Here is a 13,208-nt window from a genome sequence, read left to right as displayed (position 1 = left end):
AGTAAAACGAAAACACTAACTGGAGTAAAAACTGTAAATACACATCATTTAATGGAGCACACATGAAAAGACATCACATATAGGGATGTAAGTGAGGACACTTTATACTATATTCAACGTTATTTTCAATACATAGAGATACCAGCTAGAAAAACTGCATGGTGCAATGTGTCAGCTGCCATACTTGTACTTTATAATATATTCAACGTTATTTTCAGAACATAGATATACCAGGTAGAAAAACTGCATGATGTAATGTGTCAGCTGCCATACTTTATTTTAGACAGGGAGAAAGGGAGGCACTTAATCTGGGGGGAGGGGCACCAGAGCTTACCTGGGACTGTCATTGCATGTTGATGATAGTTAATATACTGCTAAAATATTTGAAACATATTTTTAAGATGTGAAAATCTAGACATACCCCACCCCTTCTCTTGTGATGCATGCATCAATGTTTGTCCCTCTGCTTGTATGGTGTTCTCATCTTCTAGACTGAGATGGGAAAGACCTGGAGCAACTTGCCATAAAAAGAAAGACACAGCCTTAACTAAATTATGAGCAATGCAAATCAGACACCACATTTTTTGTGCATTCTTGGGTGGCACGGTTATCTTTATTAACAATCCTTGTTAACTTTTAAAATTACAAAGCAATTCGGACATATATCACCCATACACTCGATCATTACTCGTATATGCTGCATTTAATTAAAAGTATATTTGATTTTTTGTTTGTTTGTTTGTTTGTTTTGTTTGGTTTGGTTTGTTTTTTTGTTTTGTATTTGTAAAATGTTTGATTTACAAACATTCTTATATTCTCATATACCTGTTATAGTTTCCTCTTGATAAACATCAGCCTGCTTTTCTGGAGGCACAGATAAAGCTTCTTTGGGTTCAGGTATTCCCTCCTTCCTGACTTCAAGGCATTTTCTGTGATAAGTAAGTGCATCTTCATACTTGCCCATGGTCTGAAGAATGCTACCAATATTGCTGTAGGTGGTGGCAGTGTCAGGGTGCTTGGGTCCAAATATCTCCTTCCTGACTTCAAGGCATTTGGTATGATAGTCAAGTGCAGCTTTATACTCGCCCATGGCCTGGAGGATGCTACCAATATTGCTGTATGAGGTGGCAGTGTCGGGGTGTTTGGGTCCTAGAAGCTCCTCCCTGAGTGCAAGGCATTTTCTGTGATAAGTAAGTGCATCTTCATACTTGCCCATGGTCTGAAGAATGCTACCAATATTGCTGTATGAGGTGGCAGTGTCAGGGTGTTTGGGTCCAAGAAGCTCCTCCATGACTTCAAGGCATTTTCTGTGATAAGTAAGTGCATCTTCATACTTGCCCATGGCCTGGAGGATGCTACCAATATTGCTGTATAAGATGGCAGTGTTGGGGTGTTTTGGTCCAAGTATCTCCTCCCTGAGTGCAAGGAATTTCCTGTGATAGTCAAGTGCCTCTTTATACTCCCCCATAGCCTGGAGGACGCTACCGATATTTCTGATTGAGTTGGCAGTGTCGGGGTGTTTTGTTCCAAGTATCTCCTCCCTGAGTGCAAGGCATTTCTTGTGATAGTCAAGAGCCGCTTTATACTTGCCCATGGCATGGAGGATGCTACCAATATTGCTGTATAAGATGGCAGTGTCAGGGTGGTTTGATCCAAGTATCTCCTCCCTGAGTGCAAGGCATTTCCTGTGATAGTCAAGTGCCGCTTTATACTCGCCCATGGTCTGAAGAATGCTACCAATATTGCTGTAGGTGGTGGCAGTGTCAGGGTGCTTGGGCCCAAATATCTCCTTCCTGACTTCAAGGCATTTGGTATGATAGTCAAGTGCCTCTTTATACTCGCCCATGGCATGGAGGATGCAACCAATATTGCTGTATGAGGTGGCAGTGACGGGGTGTTTGGGTCCAAGTTTCTCCTCCCTGAGTGCAAGGCATTTCCTGTGATAGTCAAGAGCCGCTTTATACTCGCCCATGGCATGGAGGATGCTACCAATATTGCTGTATGAGATGGCAGTGACGGGGTGTTTTGGTCCAAGTATCTCCTCCCTGAGTGCAAGGCATTTCCTGTGATAGTCAAGAGCCGCTTTATACTCGCCCATGGCATGGAGGATGCTACCAATATTGCTGTATGAGATGGCAGTGTCGGGGCGTTTTGGTCCAAGTATCTCCTCCCTGAGTGCAAGGCATTTCCTGTGATAGTCAAGAGCCTCTTTATACTCGCCCATGGCATGGAGGATGCAACCAATATCGCTGTATGAGGTGGCAGTGTTGGGGTGTTTTGGTCCAAGTATCTCCTCCCTGAGTGCAAGGCATTTCCTGTGATAGTCAAGTGCCGCTTTATACCTGCCCATGGCCTGAAGGACGCTTCCCATATCGCTGTATGAGGTGACAGTGTCAGGGTGTTTTGGTCCAAATATCTCCTCCCTGAGTGCAAGGCCTTTTTTGTGATAGTCAAGTGCCTCTTCATACTTGCCTATGTCCTGCAAAATCCTACCAAAACTGCTGTATGAGGTGGCAGTTTCAGGGTGCTGGGGTCCGAGTACCTTTATCTTTTCATCGAGACACTTCTTTTGATAGGCAATTACGTCGTCCTCTGGAAAATAAATTGATAAAATACAAGATATTGAACACGAACAAAAGAGTTGGAATTTACATTTAGGTTTTTAGTTCTAAATTTTGTATAAATCATAACAACCTTTTGAAGCATTCAAAACAAGACAGCAAAGATGTCAATGGTACAAACAAAAAGCAGAATTATTGACGCACAAAATAGATTTTGTACATTTTGATGAAATAATTTACCATTATTGCCAACCACACATAACACACACACACTCACACATATGTGCTGTTCTGTCGCAATGTTTACATTTTAACTAGAGAATCAGAGAGGCGATACCTCCTCCAGATATTGTAACACCACCAGTTGGAGATCGTAAGCGCATTAGTACATAAAACCAAAACAAAAAGTAAAAGGGACACCACTACCAGTCTTGTGCTTGACGAGGTCTATAAAATGCAATAAAAAGAGTTCTCCAAATAAAAAATAAATAAATAAATAAAATGTGAAAAGAACTTTTGTAAAAATGATTCAATCAAGTGGATTTTCGAATTGACCTATGTTTTCCTAACATTGATCACTCCTGTGCTTTTCTAGACAGTAGGCCTATGGTTTTCCTTGAAATGTGTTATCAGTGTTACATATATGCTGACTAAAGAGAAAACCTAGGGGAACACTGGACATATCTCTGCTATTTTTGAAGACATGAAGGGCAAGGAATTATGCAAAGTTAATTTCATGGTGAAAAAGTAGTTCAAATGTCAAATTCAAGGTCACAGTATATGACTTCCTTTTCAAGTTTAACAGAAACTATGGGCATTTCTTTGCCAATTTTGTGGATATGAAGGCCAGAAAACATGCAAAGTGCAGTTCATCATAAAAAGTAGGTCAAAGGTCAAATTCAAGGTCATAAAACTGTCAACTTTAAATTTTACTCTTAATGAAAACGTTTGAAAAAACTAGATTTTCTCGTTATTTCTCTCCTCGTGGAATCCTCTCTCGCAGTAATCATTGTTCCATTTTTCCGACATATTGTAAGTGGTGTGGATTCATATGGTGCTTGGAATTTTTTGCATTTGGTGTTCTTCAAGAGAACTGTGTCACCCACTGTTAACGTAGATTTCTTAACATTTGTTTTACGATCGGCATAGTATTTAATCACTTTCTTGCTGTTTTGATCATTACGCCTGATTTTAGAATCAGTGTTTGGTGTTTGACGCACATGTGGAAGTTTACAGCCGATATAAGGTTGCCTCCTTATTAAGACCACAGCGTTGCCAAATTTCATGGTCGCAGAGAGGACGCAGAAAGGACGCCGTCCAGTGTAAAGGGGGTATAAGGAGTAACGAGCATTGATTTTGTATCAGAATGAATGCTCAATGATCGGCCAGTTGTCGGCAAGTAAAGTATTAAATGTTTTAACTCTCAAATGGAGCCGCACTGCTGGACGCAGAAAGGACACCGTCCAGTGTACTGTAAAAGGGCCCTAATTAAGTTACCTTGCGGATATCCTGCTTGTTATGCGTCAAGTGCAGACGGCTAGTCTACAGACCACTTATAAAGGCATGTGTACTCGTAACAACTGCTCACGAAATGATGACCTAACAGTCTTATCATACAGAATAGCTGTAAAGCTAAAGTTAATGCTTATGTAAAAATAGCTGTAAAGCTAATGTTTCCATTCAATTTGTAACCGACATGAAATAAAATTTATTGTATTGTATTGTATTGTATTGTACAATCAGTCACGCGTGCGGAAGGCCAGTTCTGACTGCCTTGTGGTCAGTGGAAAATGCCTTTTTTACGGGTAAAACCTATATTTCAATAGTAATAGAGAGATAATAACATTAATACCCTCCGCGCCAAAAACGTGTCCTAAAAATTCTAATGATGTTTGATTGAATTCACTCTGCATTGAGTGTTAGATTTCTTTCGCGCAAACGTTGAAAAAGAGCACGTAGGTTGTTGTCGTGGTCAGATTGCGATGTCCCGTTACATAAAATGTCATCACTGATGTTCACGACTCCTTTCCAGACAAAGTTTGTCTAATGCTTTCCTGGAATATTTTACTTGCTAAATTCCCTCCAAAAAATAATCGACGGTATCTGTAGAGGCCAAGGTGAGTGGCAAATGTAGTGATATAACGAGAATCTTCGTGTAATTCAAGTTGATTGTACCCTTGATTAAGATCAAGTTTCGAAACAATAGCAGGCGCCAGTCAACATGTTTTTAATTCATCAAGCGTCGGTGTTGCATGTATTTATCTTCTAACGCCTTTTTTGCTGCGCGCATATCTATACAGACACGTACTTTCCCAGGTGATTTCGGTTTGGGAACAACTACAGTGGGAGACACCCTGGGCGTAGGACCTGTACCCGGTAGCTTTCTCAATGACACCCTGTATGTGTATCCTGACGTCGTGGAACGGGATGCGTCTATAACGCTGTGCTACGGGATGTATGTTGTCGATGTGAAGTTTTGCCTCACCTTGCTTCAAACAGCCAAGGCCATGGAAAATATCAGAAAATTCATCGTTGACATGCTTGGAATGAATGTGATCACAACTCTTTATTAATATAAAAACCAGGGGGTTCAGGTTGAGATTATATGTGACCTAAATCCAAGAGATGGGGACATAGGTCCTTGCGGTCTAGGAGAATCGGTAACAGTGACTTGTATCCCACGTCATCCTGTGGAGCCGCAGGACCTGGCAGAGCCGTAGGAGCTGGCAGAGCCGCAGGAGCTGTACGAGACTGGTTGAGGAGCTGTACGAGACTGGTTGAGACTAAAACCATGAGTACCGCCAGCATACCCGCTGGTGGTACTAATAAAGACAGATATTAAGAAGTAATGTGATGCAATTATTAACTCATATGTCAAAGGCCCGGATCAAATCTAGTCCCGTGCATAAAAGGCCCAGACCCCATGTTTATTACACCCTGGCTGGGCCCATTCTTTATGGTGTCTTTGCATTGATAACAGCATAATGGGCAAGTTAATTAACAAAGTCAATTGGCCAAGCTGCCAGTTTGTTTGTATGACATGTGCAGGAAATGTCTTAGATCAAGGCATAAATGAAGCCCACCTTTAATTTAACATTTCTTTAGTAAATGTTACTAAATCAATCTACATGTCTTTTCTTTAAACATTAAACATCTTAAAAGTATCATCCTCTGATGTATTTTACAAACCACAGGTAATGAAATACAAGTACATCTCATTTGCCACACCTGTAAGTATCATAATATGTGCCTTGATCTAAGACATCTCCTGCACATGACATACAAACACACCGGCAGCTTGGCCAATTAACTTGGTCATTTAACTCTCCCATTATGCTGTTAACATTTGCAAAGACACCATAAAGAATGGGCCCAGCCAGGGTGTAATAAACATGGGGTCTGGGCCTTTTATGCTCGGGACTAGATTTGATTACACATAGCACGTAGTCTTTTTGGTGTACGTGTACTGCTCCGATAGCCGGAGGGAGAGGTGTTTTTTTATTATTTATGTTATTTTTATTTGTAATTCGGTAGCTATTTTTCCATGTTATAGTCACTTTGCAATGAGGAGAAATCCCTGTGACTATACATGTATATACATCCTTAGAGAAAGATATTATTGTACTTGTCTTTCTTTAACGGATTTGTACACTCACACCCAAACTAATCACGTGGTGGGTAAATTAAATGTAAATGAATACAATTATATGTATCAAAAATGTTTTACACCTACACACTTTTACGCAAAATATTAATAAAAGATGTCCTTGTATTATTATTATTATTATTTTTATTATTATCCCCTAGCTTTACGTTAATTTGCAAAATGGCAATGCAAAAATCAATCACATAATGGTACTGCACCAATTATGTTATATCATATTGTACATTGTCACAATTATGTATGTACCAGTACAGGAAGAAATTGAATTGAAATTAAATTAACCTACATTCTTAGCTAATGATCTTAAGTAGATTGTCGTATAAAAAGACATTAAAAACCAAGGAGATTATCCAAGGGCTATAAACACGCTCATCTAACTGTTCTGAATCAAAATGTCTAATACCGGCGGAGCTGTACGAGACTGGTTGACACTAAAACCATGAGTACCGCCAGCATACACGCTGGTGGTACTAATAAAGACAGATATTAAGAAGTAATGTGATGCAATTATTAACTCATATATATATATATATATATATATATATATATATATATATATATATATATATATATATATATTGAAATCTCTAGCATATTGGGACAAAAATTGAGATGCGCCTAAGAAGCAAGTAATGGGGTTCACAATATATACTCGAGTGTTATTTATGGTTGTGAGGCTTGACCGCTTTGGTGAAGCAAGTAAGCAAGTAATGGGGTTCACAATATATACTCGAGTGTTATTTATGGTTGTGAGGCTTGACCGCTTTGGTGAATTAATGTGCCTGTCTTGCTAAAGTTTGTAGACTTCTTATTAATACTCTATTGTTGTCAGTGCAGGGAATAATATCGTACTCAACGATATAATTTCCTGGTCAGAGTAACCATACCAAATGACGTGTCTTTTAGACTGAAAACCTGAATTGTGTTAGCTGTGGGTTTCAGATACTTTTGTTTACTTGAATTCGATTACAATCCATTCTGAGCGTTTTTTGGCAAGCTAATGTACTACTCAGTTCTTGTGCTTCGGCTTACAAAATATCTACCTCTGTATCTATCCACTTATATTTACATTGGTACTATTTTACCTAATGACAAAAAATTAATTATAATATCATTACACTCCCCTTCATCAAATTCACTAACAACCTCCTGAAAATTCTGAAAGAAATACTTCATATGTGTTTTATTGTAAGTACAGGTACTTGTATAGAACACCTCACCAGAAGGCCTGTCCAGAAGGTCTGCCAGGTGCCTTTGCTCTGTATTCCTCAGAACCTCCTGGAACTTTTCAAATGCCTCTGGACCTCTGGTTTTCACCACGTCCAAGATGTGTCCTGCTTTGTCATATCTTGTGGGAATAGACTAAAAAAGAAAAAAATCTAAATTAGAGTGAAAAACTTTCAAATATACAGTCACTACACAAAACTAGTAAATTCAAAATAAAAATGCAGTTTGACAGTATAGTATAAATAGTATAGTAAAAATAACGCTAATATGAGATAAAATGGGGCCATAAGAATATTTAAGAAAACAGAATAACGTCTGCAAATCTTAATAAAGTAATATGACTTTAGAACTTTAATAGAGTTTCAAAAAAAGGACCTAAACTTGAAAATAGAAAACACAAGTAATTTGGCATGTTTTCATCATTTCAATTATTTCACGGGTTGTTATTTTAACCTTAAACTCCATTAATCTTGGCAATTTCCTTTGGGACGTCCTATAGTTCTTTATGGAACTCAGGAGCTCTACAGTACTTTACAGTACTCTTTGGGACTCGACAGGAATTATATCATCATATAAAAATCAGATCTGAGAAGTATGTCCTGTAGGCCCTTTTTATTACAATTCTAGGGCCATTTCTTTTAGAACCTCATGAGAAATTTCGTTAGGGTTTCTGAAACACTTGACAATTTAGTTTTAAAATTGTGCTACTTTCAGTTTACTAACTACCAGATACTTTAAGCAATGATGGAAACTCTGAAAAGGAGTTGCAGCACATCTCTTCAAAATTTCTCGCCAATATAAGTGCACCACGCATATACTGTACTGTAAAAAAATGAAATAGCCATACATGTATCTCATTACCGCCAGGTGACCGTAACTACATTTACAAATCAATGAATGTACCTTGATTTTCTCTATGTCGTAGTCTGAGATGAGGTTACAGACCACGAGCTCGCTCAAGAACACCTCGTTCACCATCAAGTCGTCTATAAGGGCCACTCTGTTCACTCTAAGTCGCTCCTTGTGCTCTTTCTCCATGGTCTGTGATAAGAAATTGCGGAATAATTACTCAAGCAATTCAAACAAAATCTATTCATTTTGTTTTTAACAATTACTACACGAACTACACTGTGAACGGACGGGAGTAGTGGACTTTCGAAGCTATCTAAGTCATCTTCGTTGCCTTTATGGACTCATTTGCAACTTTTTTTGTCCACACGGCATGACTGTTTTGTTTCCAATAAAGGACAAACATGTTTAAACGAGGTCCATGTACATTTTGAGAAGCAGTGGTCTTTAAAAATAAAACGCTTCTAATGTTGCCAAGAGCTTTCACATCTACATTCGGTATATGTAGTTTGAAAATACAGAATAATGCACATGTAGACAAGTATATACATTGTATCAGACCTTTGATTCAGCAAACAAAAAATGGATTTATCACTGATTTTTGCTACATCATACATGTATCTAAAACTAGTAGAAAGAAAAAAAAAACATTTTCTAAGTTACCCATATATCCTACATCTTTTAACATGTAGAATATTTTCTCATAACACTAGTAGAAGACAGGGACATGTTTCCACAACGCTCTACCAGAGCCGTAGATTGTGTTTTTTCTTATCTGGCAGTGTTATGAAGTAGCCAGAGACGTATCTGTGAACATCCAGTGAAAAATCAAAAAAATTATCCTGTGGCTGTAGATATTGACTATGTTTGTAGTTAACATTTTCCTTTAAAACTACCGCGTCAGGCAGTGCTGAAAGGCTTCTGCCTAACTCAGTTAAACTGGTAAAACTAGTATGTAAATGTCCTTGATGAACTTACCGGAAATTTTCGCAAATTTCCTGTTATGATAAAATTTCAGATAATTTGGAATCTAATTTCTTCTCCCCTAAATGGTGTCTCACAGTGACTCGAATGAGTTGTCAACCTGACTGCGCAATTTCTCTGCACAGCATTGAAAAAGCTCCAGATCAATAATACAGCTAAAAAATAATCCCTCGACAAAAGGTCCAGTGGTAAAGTAGTTGTATGAATAGCGTATTGGCCCTTTGCAAAACACAAATATATGATTTACACTGAGCGAGACGTGTTATGAGAAACAACCATTACAGCTAGATCCATTTACACAAGTCTCACTCTGTTAAACATGCATGTCTCCGTGTATACTCTTCTGTTTTACTCTTCTATTCAAATCATCTTTCTGTCGCCTGAACAGCTACAGTGTATCAGCACCGTTTAAAGCCCATATAACAGCAAGAAGGGGGGGGGTGCTCTAAACTGTAAATTTTCCATGCGCTAATATTAAAATAATTAAATCTAATTTAAGAAACGGGGAAATATCAAATATAGACCTTTATATCATATTGACCCCCCTTATACATTACATGCGACCCGGTAAAATTTTCCGGGATGATTTGGAATATTGATAAATAATTTTAAATGTAAGATTGGCTTAATATTACAAAATATCACTAAATCCTGTTTTGTCGTTTATATTCTATTACTCCTCGGTTGACGGAAATCCTGATTTAATCACTAACATCCATATCCAACTCAAGCGGATCCCTTCGCTGCAGTAAATGCGCATTGATTTCAGAATGTTGATATTGATTTGGGGCAAATATGGTTCACATTACCCAAATCGAGGCTTAACCTTATATTCATTTTTTTTCTTTGTGCAAAGAAATGACAAACATTATTGTCAGAATCACGAAACCAATTCCGAGAAGATATAACATGGGCCGCATAATCGACTTAAATAGTTCCTAACCCTTTCAATATAAATTAATAGTAATCAGGGCCGTAGCCTGAGCAAAATGCCAGGGGGGCAGTAAGCGGACACGAGGGGGCGAAGCTACCGAGGGGGGAGGGTGTGGTGTGTAAAATTCCAAATTCCAGGGGGGGGGGGGCAGCTGCCCCCCCCCCCCTGCGGAAATCCTGATTTAATCACTAACATCCATATCCAACTCAAGCGGATCCCTTCGCTGCAGTAAATGCGCATTGATTTCAGAATGTTGATATTGATTTGGGGCAAATATGGTTCACATTACCCAAATCGAGGCTTAACCTTATATTCATTTTTTTTCTTTGTGCAAAGAAATGACAAACATTATTGTCAGAATCACGAAACCAATTCCGAGAAGATATAACATGGGCCGCATAATCGACTTAAATAGTTCCTAACCCTTTCAATATAAATTAATAGTAATCAGGGCCGTAGCCTGAGCAAAATGCCAGGGGGGCAGTAAGCGGACACGAGGGGGCGAAGCTACCGAGGGGGGAGGGTGTGGTGTGTAAAATTCCAATTTCCAGGTGGGGGGGGCAGCTGCCCCCCCCCCCCCTGCCCCCCCCCCCCCCCCCCCCCCCCCCCCCCCCCGGAGGCTTCGGCCCTGGTAATGAAGCTATTCTAGCTGATGCGTCCATTTCTTGAAAATGTTATTCCTAGGTGATTGTAATTATACCCACGCTCTAATTTTCATGTTCCCCGTTGTTGCACTGTGAGGGCTACGGTGGCGCCCATTAGGATGTTGCACGCCCCGGTCAAGATGTCGTGTAAATATTTATCATTATATACATACATGATTTAAGCAGTAATTATTGTACTTGGTTTCCGCACAGATTTGCTGCGTTACAGGTCCACATACTGTAGTTCCTGATATTTTTCAGCTCTTGGCTTTATATCTTAAGAGAATAAATTACGAGCAGATAAAGCCTTAGGTAGCATTTTGGCATCTTGTGCCTTTTCAGGCCTGTGGCAAGTTCCACTGCTTAGCTTGCGTATTGCTACAACAGGTATTACATGTTACATTGTTGGGTTTTAATCAATGAGAGTGAATTTGAGAGGCTACGTGTAATCAAGAGATACCCACTGGAGGGATAGGGTTTAACTGCAAAAGGGGGTAGTGAAAAAGTGGGTTACATATATTACACACATGTACCTTCAACGCTTTGAGGGGGGGGGGGGGGGGGGGGCTTCCGTGTACCAGTAGATTTGCCCTTCGTAAGGTCAAACCAAAGAGATTTGAGCGCGGGGAGGGATGGGGAGATACTGTACCCGAATGGAATCGCCTTTGGCACGTTTAGACCAAAGTGATGTATGTGTGCGTGTGTGTGTGGGGGGGGGGGGGTACTGTGTTCTAATGGATTCGCCTTTGGTGCGGCAGATTATAGGGATGTGGGGGAGCGGCTACAGTGCCCCAATGGATTCGACTTTGGTGCTGTCTGACAGAGAGTAGCCAGAGACATATCTGTAAATATCTAGTGAAATATCAATCTGAGGCCCGAGTAAATATCAACCCTATTCGATGATAAACGTCAGGCAGTTTTGAAAGGCTCCGGTCTAATTCAGTTGCTAGTGAAGCAAATTTAAATTTACATTAAAATTTATAAATGTCCTTCATAAACTTACCAGATAGGTTCAGAAATTCCTCTGTGGTGATGAAATTTCAGATAATTTGTAATCTAATTTCTTCTCCGCTGTTTCACAGTGACTCGAATTAGTTGCCAGCCTAACTGCGCAATTTCTCTTCACAGTGTTGGAAAAACCGCCACGTCAATAATATGCTAAAAATATACCAGTATCTGTGATTCAAAAGCCTCGTGACAAAGCAGTTAGATGAATAGGCTAGCGTTTGCTTACTTTGCAAAACTTATAAAGGTGTGATTTACGCTTAGCTGGGCGCATTATGAAAACAGCCCCAGTCCGACAAAAGGATATTCTCTGTATTTACTCTTTTTTAATGCAGCTGCTGCTGCGTATACTGTATACAGTGTTTTTTCTTAATCTTAAGACCGCGGCAGTAGGGCCTACAATAGAATTTCAGCGGAACTAGTAACCAAACAAAACACAAACAAAACACAACTTGTAACTAAGGCACAATGTTTTCTGTAGCAGCTGACAAGGTGTAGGTTAACAACTCACTTCAGCAAACTAGTAATGGGACTTGTCTTGCTGTTACGCATGCACTGTGCTCTTCAGATTGGTTTGGGAATCAACTAAGAGACCATTCAGAACAGAAAATTAGACAAATAGTTATTTTCATAAGTTTTATTCTAAAGCGAAGTAGCAAAGAAACGAAAGATAACATGTTTTTACTGGAAATTTCTGCTATTCACTTATTTTCTTATTTTTTTAAATGGGCGCATAGCGAAAGTACTAAAACAGAGAGATCAATGCTAATGGACATTTAAATTTGTCAAAATAGGAAATTTGACTTCGAGATTCAATAGCTAGGCCCCTGCAGAGATGGCACATTGTATAGGCGGGGAGACACTTAGGGGATTAGGCAAAATTGGTTTTAAGTGGGGATATTAACCCAGCGAGCAAATTATATTGTTTTAACGTTGAAACAACGTTGAACCATAACGTTGAGAAGACATTGAATAAACGTTGGATTTGAAAGTTGTGTCAACCTCAGATAACAACGTTGTATCAACGTCAGAAAACAATGTTATATCAACCCCACCCAGCGGGAAATTAGCCTGGATGTGTTGAGCAGTTGGATGTTTGATGGCTAAATATATGTATGATATAAATGTATGGCCTCTAAGTTAAAATTTCCAAGGTTTAAATTAATATTTATAGTTCTTTTCTTATATATAAGAAGATAACTACAACCATATATAAAGCCACAGTCACCACAACCTATCTATAACAGGTTACTTAGAACTGTTAATTTCGTCACATTTACAGCAACTTATTCATCCTAGTGTTAGCTGACCTTGCAAGCAATTCAGTTTATTGGAATGTA

The sequence above is a fragment of the Lingula anatina genome, chromosome 9 (genome assembly GCF_051362555.1).
Source record: "Lingula anatina isolate TDL-2025a chromosome 9, LinAna3.0, whole genome shotgun sequence".
Lineage (NCBI taxonomy): Eukaryota > Metazoa > Brachiopoda > Lingulata > Lingulida > Lingulidae > Lingula > Lingula anatina.
Note: the sequence above shows the minus strand (reverse complement) of the source record.